The following is a 10,656-nucleotide window of genomic DNA, read 5'->3' on the forward strand; positions in this document are numbered from 1 at the left end:
ATTTGACTGATTGGCGGAAGAGAAAATCCCATCCTTCATGAGAACTTCTTCTCCTTCCTTCACAAGAAAAGAAAAAAAATAAAAAGAACACAGAAAAATAAAAACCAGTGAATATATGTGTGAACCTGCAAAGAAAGAAGGGAGAGCGATGGATGCAGTAGAACTTCAAAGGGTGCAGAAGGGTACCTGCTGGCGCACATTACTTTTCTTCACAGTATGAACTCTGGAACAATGTTCAACACTGCCCATAGTTCTTTGGATGCATGGAGAAGGTAGAACTTGACTAAGAAATTTGTGATCTGAAAATTTTAGCATAAGAAAAGAGCTGAAAAATCTAAATCACTATCTCATTAGAAAAAGAGCTAAAAATTTGGAAAATTTAGCATAGGAACCAATCTGTAACTGTAAGACTATAATCACCTTGAGAAAAGAGGGAGGGCACGGCGACAAGCATGGGTTCTTGGCGGTGGGCAAATGTGAGTGTGTGACGGCGTGGGTTCTCGGCGGTGCAAATGCGATGGATTTCCAACGACAGTCGTGGGTTGCAACTGCAACACAAAGCTAATGATGCTGGACGATTGAGGCCAGAGGGTTGCTTGAGCTTGAGCAGCGACAAACGAGTGATTGGGCGAAAGAGGCGGCATTGATCTTGAGCTATGGCCGGTGACCGATGCTTGACTGCTATCACTGACGTTGTTGTCGGTAATGGTGGTTGCTTGGGTAGTGAGTCACAGACTAAGATAAGAGAGGTAGAGGTAAGAGCCTAAGAGGAAAGGTGAGATGAGCGACGACGACATCTGAACTCCAACGAAAGGCTGGTGGTTGGTCGGACGGTGAGGGGCGGTGACCAGTGATAGACCAATGGTGGCTACTCGGGCGGCAATCGACGACAACGAAGGAAGTGACGAACAGAGGGTTAGGGTTTTTCTTTAGGGTTTTAAGAGGTAAAACTGAAAGAGTTCGAATGTAAATTATGTAATGTTCGACTTTGACTTGAAATTTTCAAACTAATATTATTTTTCATTTTCTTTTTTTTTTAACTTTTATATTATATTATATTATATTATATATATATAATCGATTCAGATATTTATTGAATCGGATCAATGTATATCCGAATTCGACCCAATATTCGATTGAATTATCAGAATTCAATTCGATTAAATCGAATATCGGATTCGAATTCGGATTTTCGAATACGTTTACAGGCCTAAGTCCGCGTTCTGTGCGTGCACTGGACGCGTATACCCGCCAACGAGAGGCGACCACGTCGGCTTATGCGAGCAAAGTATAACGTTAACGGACCTTTACCCGTTACCTTTGTCCGGTTGAACCGGACATCATCCTCTCCTCCGAGCCCTAACCCAAGCATCTCACCGGCCACTCACCACACACCGGTGGCTGTGGAGCGGCGGCAAGAACTCCAACATTCCGGCAGGAACTCTCCAGCGATTCCATTATCCCTTATTCTTCTTCTTCCAATGTTATTTTTGCTCTTCTCTTCTCAACAGATCGAAGATCCCTTATAGTAGCTCACACTGGCAGGTAGTAGTCACTGGAAGATCCCTTAACAACTCATATTACCCTGTAAGCATTTGATTTGTTTACCCTGAAATTGTGGGTTTAAGGCTTCCGAGTCCAAAACCTCCTAGTTCGACTGGTTTTTATTTGATTGGAGCCATGAGATAATCGAATCTGCTTTCGACTTCGGCGGCAAAATCAACATCTTCTCCAATTTCAGAAACCGGATTCCAGGAAACCCATCTTAGAGTGCAGCTCAAATGGTGCCGAGAACTTCATTTTCTTCCTTCTCTTCTTCGTTATGTTGTAGGCAAGCTTCTGCTCATACGGGTACTCTCTGCCTCTGTTGTCGTTCTCTTTCTTCTTTCTCTAATTACACATCTGTGCCCCATCTACCAGACTCTAAAACCGTGGAATGTTCTTCCAACTCTGATATTCCCCACGAGGGTACCCAGTCCCAGTTGGAAATTATGGTGGCGGATTTATACCGATCAAGAAAAATGAGTTCTGACGATGCATTAAGTTTCTTCAATCGAATGATTGATTTGAAGCCAACTCCTTCAGTTTATTCGTTTAGTCTTCTGTTACGGGCAATTTATAGAAGCAAGCACTACAAAGGGTGACTAAGGGTCTTGAGGTGGATGTTTTCAGTTTATTCGTTTAGTCTTTCATTTCAGGGTGACTAAGGGTCTTGAGGTGGATGTTTTCAGCTATAATGCATTGATAAATGGATATTGCAGAAGTAGGAGGATGGATGAGGCTGTGAATCTGTTTGAGGAAATGCATCACAAAGGATTGAAGCCTAGTCCTGCTAACTATACTACTCTTACGCATGGATTATGCTAAGTAGGGAGAGTTGAGGCTGCCCAGGCTCTCTTCAATGAGATGAAAGACAAGGGAATTCTCCAGATGTGATCACATATAATTGCATAATCAACGGCCTTTGTGATTTGGGTTTGCTGAAGGAAGCCACAGAGTATATGAATGATATGGTGGATAGAAGAATTTCACCAAATGCCATTACTTACAGTTCTGTGATCCATGGATACTGTAACTTGGGACAGTGGCAAGAAGCGAGTAGATTGTTTGGTCAAATGATGGATCAAAGAATTCAACCTGATATTTGTAATATTTAACATACTGATGAATGTTCTCTGCAAGTATGGGAAAACAAAAGATGCACAGAGATTTTTAGAGATGATGATCCAAAGAGGGAATCAACCGGATATAATTACTTATAATACAATGTTAAGTGGATATTGTTTGGCAGGGCAAATGGATGGTGCTCTAAAGCTTTTTGATTCCATGGAAGCTAAAGGTCTTTATGATTCTATTAGCTACACTGTACTGATAAATGGGAATTTCAAGAGTGGTAAAATAGATGAGGCTATAAGGATCTTTCAGAAAATGTCTTATAAGGGATTAAAGCCAACAATTGATGCCTATAATACACTACTTGGTGGACTATGCCAATTTAGGAAAGTTGAGGCTGCACAGAATCTCTTCAATGAGATGGTGGAACAGGGGATATCTCCAAATGTTGTTACTTACAATTCTATAATTTATGGACTTTGCAATTCAGGGATGTTGGAAGAAGCCACAAGGGTTTTCGATGAGATGGTCCATAGAGGAATTACACCAAATGTGATCACATACAATCATTTAATCCAGGGCTTTTGTAATTCAGGGCAGTTGAAAGAAATGATCAGATGTTTCTATGAAATGATGGAGCAGAGAATTTCTCCTAATATCATGACATTCAACATACTAATAGATGCTTCTTGTAAAGAAGGGAAGATTAGAGAAGCACATGCACTGTTTGTTCAGATGATTCATAGAGGTGAGGAACCCAATAGAACATCATATAAAATATTGATTGGTGGATATACTTCAGTAGGCCTAGTGGATGATGCATTGAAATTATTTCACTATATGCTGGCTGACGGGCTTATACCAGATGATCTCACCTGCAACATGTTGATTAATGGCCACTGCAAAACTAAGAGAATAGATGAGACTTTGAGGTTCATTCAGGAAATGCATAACAAGGGATTGAAACCAATAATTAGTTCCTATAATACACTACTACATAGACTGTGGGAAAGTGGTCAAGTTGAAGCTGCAAAAACGCTCTTCAATGATATAGCACCTGATGTTGTTACATTTAACACAATGATCAATGGCCTCTGCAAGGGAGGGTTTTTGCAAGAGGCAAATGAGTTATTCTCACAAATGGAAGAAAAGGGTTACTTGCTTAACACAGTGACATTTAATACAATTATCCATGGCTTTTGTCTAAAGAATGAGATGCACAGTGCAATGAAGTTTCTCCATAAAATGGCAGAGAGAAATGTGCCACCAGATACCTGTACACTCTCCATCATTGTTGACTTACTTTCAAAAGTTCAGTATCAAGAAATTATGGAATCGCTTCCTAAAACATTTTTACGTGAGGACGAACAAGAAGGTGATATAATGAACATTTCATCATTAATACCATCTATTAAGGGGCATCTAACATCTGGTGGTGATTTGGGCAAATTATATATCAAATTAAAAAAATTCATTGAGTGAAGGTGAGTTATCTTTTCTATAAATGAAGCAAATTTTCCTTTCTGGAATTTGAGTTAGAACTGATGCATTTTTAAATCTGGAGCAGATCAGATGGTTGAACTGTTGGAATGACCAAACTCCATTTCTATGGTTCAGGTTAATCTGCAGGCTTTAAATTGGTAAGAAAATCATTGACTTAGTCAAGATCAGCCTGTTTGTCCCATTTCTAATTTATCATCTAATTTTTGAATGGTCAAAATATCAAACTTTTATACTTATCAGGAAAATGCCAAACTTTTATTAAGCATGAATGTTGTTAGGTTCCTTTATTTATTTTATCCATATTTTATAAATTTATTGCCTTTTTATTTTTTAATCTTATTTTCATTTTTTTATCAATTCTTTAATGTAGTTCTAATTTTGTGTTGTATGAAATATAAGACATCAAGGCCATATTCTTCTATTCTTTAACTTGGTGGACATGTGAATCTATGTTAAATCTAAAGTGGAATGCTTATTATATATATATATATCTTCATAGATTTTCTGTCTTTGCAAAGTCCATCCATATTGCAAGCCAAAGTTGCTGACCTGAGCATTTTTTTCTACAGGTGGAGAGTAGAGATATTGCTGGTTTCCCAGAACAGGTAATGAATTCAGTGAAGTCTCCAGTATTTCCACAAATCTCATGATGATTCCTTAGATTTTCACTACCTAATAAATTAACTCTTCTTGAAATAAATTAGATGTTGCTGTACCAATTAAATTAAATGTAATCATCTCTCGCATGGGATTTCTTTATATAACTAGATTAGATGTTGTACCATGTACCAACTAAAGAAAAGAAACCTTGCAGTGTTCTCATCACCATAGTAATTTATGCTTTCCTTTATGATCCTCAGGTTTTTCTTAGGAAAGTGATTGAACTTCACAAGAAGTATTTATCCTATGTTAATGGCTGCTTTATGCATAATGTAATCTTTTACAAGGTTGGTTTTCTATGCAGTTTTCCTTGGATCACATTCTTTTATCTATTTCCCTTTGTTGGTTTTTATGCATCAAGTTTCAATTAGTTGAAGTTGATGCTCATTGGCTGTTTTGAATTGAAGGCACTTAACGAAGCTTTTGAGGTTTTCTGCAACAAGCAAATTGCAGGAATCTCCAGTGCAGAAAAATTTGCAACATTCTGTGACCATATATATACATCCTCAAAAAAGGTGCAGAAATCCAGTTCAAACAACCAAACTTGAAAAATCAAAATTCATAATCAAATTCCATTTTTATTTTCCATGAACTTTTATTTTTGTTCTCTAGATCTTCCATAAACTTGGGTAAGGTATGCAAGATAGTCATTTTGGACATCCCATCCAAGTGTGAAAGATTTCCATTTTTTGTTAACTTGATGCTTGGCTCTTACACAATCTAATTGATCATGTCCTGAAGTTAAAACCAATTCTTTATTTATAGGCTTAAGTCAGAAAGCTGGGGAAAAGTCACATCCATAGCAGTCCAAGTTGGGGTGTAGGGTCAAAATTATGTTTGAGTTCTTTCGCAACTTTTACTGATACTGTCATTATTTATTCTCAGTTGTCAGGACAACTTCTTTCAGCTTATGGGTATGGTGCTCCAGTGTTTGAATCTGGTATTTATACTTACCAAAGTGATGTTTACAGCTTTGGAGTTGTAATGTTAGAATTTCTTACAGGGAGAAAGTCTTATGACAGGTTAGAAATGTACATCTGAGCTTGTTGGCTTTGTTTTTCTTTTCATTTTTTTTTTTTGTAATGGCTACTTATTCTCTTCTTAAAACAATATGGATAGGTCACAGCCTCGAGGAGAGCAACATTTGGCAAGATGGGCCATTAACCAACTCCATGATATTGATGCATTGTCAAGGATGGTTGATCCTTCCCTCAATGGACCTTACCCTGCCCCTTCTCTCCATATAATTATTGTGCGTTGTTCATATTTACTGCTTGTAATGTTGACTGGGTACATTATCAAGCAACCAGATCTAAGAGGAACAGTTCTGTTGCAAGTGAGGATGATATGGAGCCTGAGGTCAATGGACGTGTTGCTGGTGCTGTTAGGCGATATATACCCATTGATACTTGTGATCCTCCAGGGGCCATTCTTCACTTTTATCTTTGGGATACATATGATGCTAACAGGTCAGTTTTTGGAATCTTAGTTCTTTGAGCTTGAGTTATTTGCATCTCTTCTCATCTTGAAAGTTATGACACTTTTTCCCTGTCCTGGCCAAGGACAATAATATGCCCCAGTCATTTATAGAAAGCAGCAACATTTTCTATCGCATCCTCTAATAATCGTTCTATTTTTGGGGTTCAGCAAGGTTGATGATGATCATATCTCGAGAAAATTTCAGCCCAAGAGCATCTGGTATCTTATTGTGCTTGGTTCCCTTGCAATACTCAACGTGAATATATTGCCCCGCTTGCATTTTGTCGTATCAAAATCAGAATCTCTCTATGAGAAAGAAGAGTTGAAACATTGTAGTTTGAACAATGAGGGATGCCCATCAATTGGAGATGAACTGCAAATGTTCAAAGAGATCAATTTGAAGCCACAAATAGAGGAGACTCAAGAAAACAAAGGACTAATCTATCAGGTAGTGAGAAATTTGACTCTAGAACTTATTGCGTTGCAAAGAGAACATTTCTTGTACAAACCAAGAATTTACCAAATTGAAATTAAGAGGTGTAGGTAAATGGTGTTCGCTTAGACCATCAGAACATAGGAGGTGTTAAACTAATACTATGCAAATGCCTGCGATGAGTCCATTAACTCATAGCACATCTACAATGAATTCACATCCGAAATAGGTTGCGATGAGCCTTGGACCTGTGCATACTTGCAATGAGTTCAAAGTCATCATAGAATCACGATAAACACAAAGTCACTGTAGATTAGAAACAAATCATATTAACACGCATTGTTAAAATAACGTGCGTGATGGAACACCCCGTGGACCTAATGAGGACGCACAAACTAAATAGTGATGTCACCCGCGCCACATCGGTTTAAGAGGGTTAAAGAAAGTAGCATACATGTATTATGAGAATTCTCAAATGAAAGGAAAGTTCGTCCTTGAGATATCTCGTAAGACATTTGGCGAAACCCTAGCAATGTTTCCTGACAACTAACATCGAATCCAAGATTCCCTTTCTTAATGGGAATAAAAAATTTTTGGTTCCTTCCTTTCAGGACCTTGGGATCTCTCCCTATAAATGGGGGTCTAATTCATAACGGGATAATCATTTTATCACCTCATTTTCCCTAGACCTTTAGCCTACCTCCTGCTCTCGGCTTTTCTTTGTCCTTCAAGGAGACCTCGTACGTAGCCTAACCACTTTGCTCACATTAGAATCTCTGGTTATTCCTTGATCATAAAGGATGGCCGCACGTAGGATCAACATTTCCCCCATTCCAGAAGAACACGACAACAACCAAGAAGACGTCAACCCAGAGACTGGAGATCAATTTGATATGGAGTAGTCTAAGCAAGTTGACATCGAGATACTCTCAAACAAAGTCTATGAGTTTGAGTCCCATTTCGATCACATGGAGCAGATGTAACAGGAGACGAGAGCCACTTTGCAACTTCTCCTCTAACAATCAGCCTGGATTGAACGATCCCCTTTTACTCCAGCTACTCCTCTTGCACCCACCCCGCCAGCCACCAGATTGCCAACCACAACCCTATTGTACCTGAGCAGCCTGCCAAAACTAACCCTGTGCCTTTACACACTAACCAACCCACCGTTGAACAGCCTCAGGTCACCCCTCAAACCAACCTAATGATAGAAGCACCACTCAACCGCGATGAATTGAAGGAATACGTTCAAGGGTTGATGGTGGAAAATCATAACAGAGCCTAGGCCTCCATCTTGCAGAAACCCTACTCTAACCGGATCCTTTACAAACCTTACCCCACTGATTACGCCCCTCTCCAGCAATGGCCACAATACGATGGGAAGAAGGGAAGCCCGCAAGAGAACGTGAATAAGTTTGAAGACGTTCTCCAAATCTTTGGTTCTCGACGGAGATCTGGAAGTCAGAGAGTTCTCCAAATCTTTAACCAAACCAGCTTACACTTGGTTCGCCAATCTAACTACGAGCAACATTGACTCGTGAGCAGAATTGGCGAAGAGGTTCTTGTCCAAATGGTTCACCCTGGAGCGAAGACTGACAATGGCAGACCTGCGCAATACAGAGCAATGCGTAGGGGAGGATCTTTTAGCGTATGTGATGAGGTTTCAGAAGCTGACCCACTCGGTCTTCGACAAACATGTCACTGAGAAAAGCTTTGTTGAACAATGCGTGCAAGGCATGCAGCCTCCCTTCCCTTCAGTGGTATCAGAGCCAAAGGTTCAATCTTGAATCAAAATAAACTAGATCTAAAGCAAGAACCAAATCGGCAGTATTGTTCTACCCGATTTGCACAATTAGCAATTTTCTGAGAATTTTGTTCTCAGTTTTTGGCCATTTTGATATGAAATTAATTCTTTATTATTTTGAAATAATTTTACAATTGTTCTATCATTATTTCTTGAATTTTTTGGTTGTTGGTGTGATGGAGATCGAATTCTTTAATGGCGTCAAGATTTGTGCACCCTGCAATTTCATTCTTTCAATTTTGGTCTGTAAATAATCTTTTTTTTTTTTACTTTTAGACAAAATGTGTAGGATTTGATCTGATGTAATTAACAGAAAATTAGGTTTTTCTATTTTTTTATATTGGAAGACTTGCTGGAGCGCGCAGAGGAAAAGAAGATTTTTGTAGAAAAGAAATCTGCAATTTGCAATTAACCCTTTTCTTGCAGGTTTGCAGTTTGTTCGGATCAGATTCAGACCATCACACTTGCAGCCCTATGTTATGTGTTTTCTTTCTGTTATTGAATGTCAATTTTGGCTATTAATTAATTCAGATCAAAATATTGAAAATTGTAACATGTCTTAGACACCAAACCCTAGGTCGAATTGACCTAGTTTGGTCCAAACTGGTTTGACTGAACCCATGGTTCGATGGGGTCTGATCTCAGTCTCATGGGCCACATTTTAAGTGGCTTAAATTCGGTTATGGGCTAGGGTTTGATGGCCCAATACATGATACAATTCGGCCCTCCCTTGTAAGACCTAATTTCTACTAAGTTAAAGCAAGATCAACCCAATTATCTACATAACTACTATATGGACCGAACTGCTTTTTGCAATTTAGCCCATATACCTAGATGTTATTATTTGATAACACATGGGCTTAATGGGCTGATTATGTGTTAACTTAAATTAATTAGGACATTTACAAGTTTATTAATTGATTGGATCAATTTGTGGATGTGAATGTATGTGATGAGCTAAATGTGATTCGCACATGGGCCAAAAGTACTTTTCCCATGTTTAATCGTATGTGGCTCTCTGCGTACACCATGGCTAAATGCACATCATTGCCATGGTGCCCTCAAATCATTGGATAATCTCCCTTCTCAATGGACCCCAAATCAGTTCATCCCCAAGAGAAACCCTGTGGAATCCTATCCCGTTTTGGGCCCATTTGAATCTAACTTTATAAAAGTTAGTGGGAGCCACTTTGGTTTGACCTAAATCAGAACTAGAGACTAATTTTAACTTGTTCCCTCCAGTTAATATAAGTGCAAGTGATAGGTAATTTCATATGATGAATTCTCTAAAGGCCTTCCATCATTAATATGAAGGTGGGCTAAATCGGCAATGAGGAGATGCACCATAAAATTGGGCTATTCATTTGCTGGTCCAATCGGTTGGATTGCTTCATAAGATGATGGGGGCATTATAGATCGATGTGGGAGAGGCCTATCCTAAAATGGGAGACTCTTTCACGGTACCTTGGGGTCCATAATATGACGAGTCGGCACTTACTAGACAGAAAGATTTAACCAAAAATGGCAATGAATCTGGTCTGAAAGAGGCCAAAGGGAAAGCTCATTGGATGAATGGATATGATCCTTCACAAAAAGTGGTGGGGTTTTGCAGCTGAAACAGTTGGTTCCATGCACCTATGTGATTTCCCACATTTCCAAAGACATGCGTCGTGTCTCTATCACTGAGATAGGAGGGAAATCTCACAGATGAATAAATGGATATGGAGCATAGATAAAAGACCTTTCTATGTAATTAACATGAATTAATTTTAGGTTGTGGACTAATCAATGTTGCCTTTTATCAGAAATAGCAAACGGACAATTTGCCAAGTTGTTGGATGATAATAAGCTTAAGGGACCCAATTATGCTGACTGGTTTCATAACCTTAACCCGGTTCTAACATCCGAGAAATTGGACAAGGTTGCCAAGAACCCTACTCTAGAACGTCTGGGTGACAAGGCTTCTGAAACCCGCAGAAGAGAGTATCAGGAATGGGAAGAGAAAAATTCTCTTGCCCGGTGTTACATCATAGCATCTTTAGATAATGCTATCCAGAGGCAATTCAATAAGATCGAAGTCTCTAAAGACATCCTGGATAGTCTAAAGACTATGTACGAGGAGCATAAACATTTTGCTCGTCAGAAGGTCCTCAAACTATTGATG

The 10,656-nt window shown here is 39.0% G+C and overlaps 1 pseudogene across 1 annotated transcript; it reads left to right on the plus strand.

Moving 5' to 3' along the window:
• The first annotated feature begins 1,300 nt into the window (after positions 1–1,300).
• Positions 1,301–8,640, plus strand: LOC104613385 (uncharacterized; annotated as a pseudogene). Its single transcript, XR_016085219.1, has 6 exons — positions 1,301–4,097; positions 4,181–4,253; positions 4,686–4,721; positions 4,977–5,798; positions 5,896–6,245; positions 6,424–8,640. The product of XR_016085219.1 is annotated as an uncharacterized LOC104613385 (transcript).
• Positions 8,641–10,656: the final 2,016 nt, after the last annotated feature.

The sequence above is a fragment of the Nelumbo nucifera genome, chromosome 4, assembly GCF_055504915.1.
Source record: "Nelumbo nucifera cultivar China Antique chromosome 4, China Antique-T2T, whole genome shotgun sequence".
Taxonomy (NCBI): domain Eukaryota; kingdom Viridiplantae; phylum Streptophyta; class Magnoliopsida; order Proteales; family Nelumbonaceae; genus Nelumbo; species Nelumbo nucifera.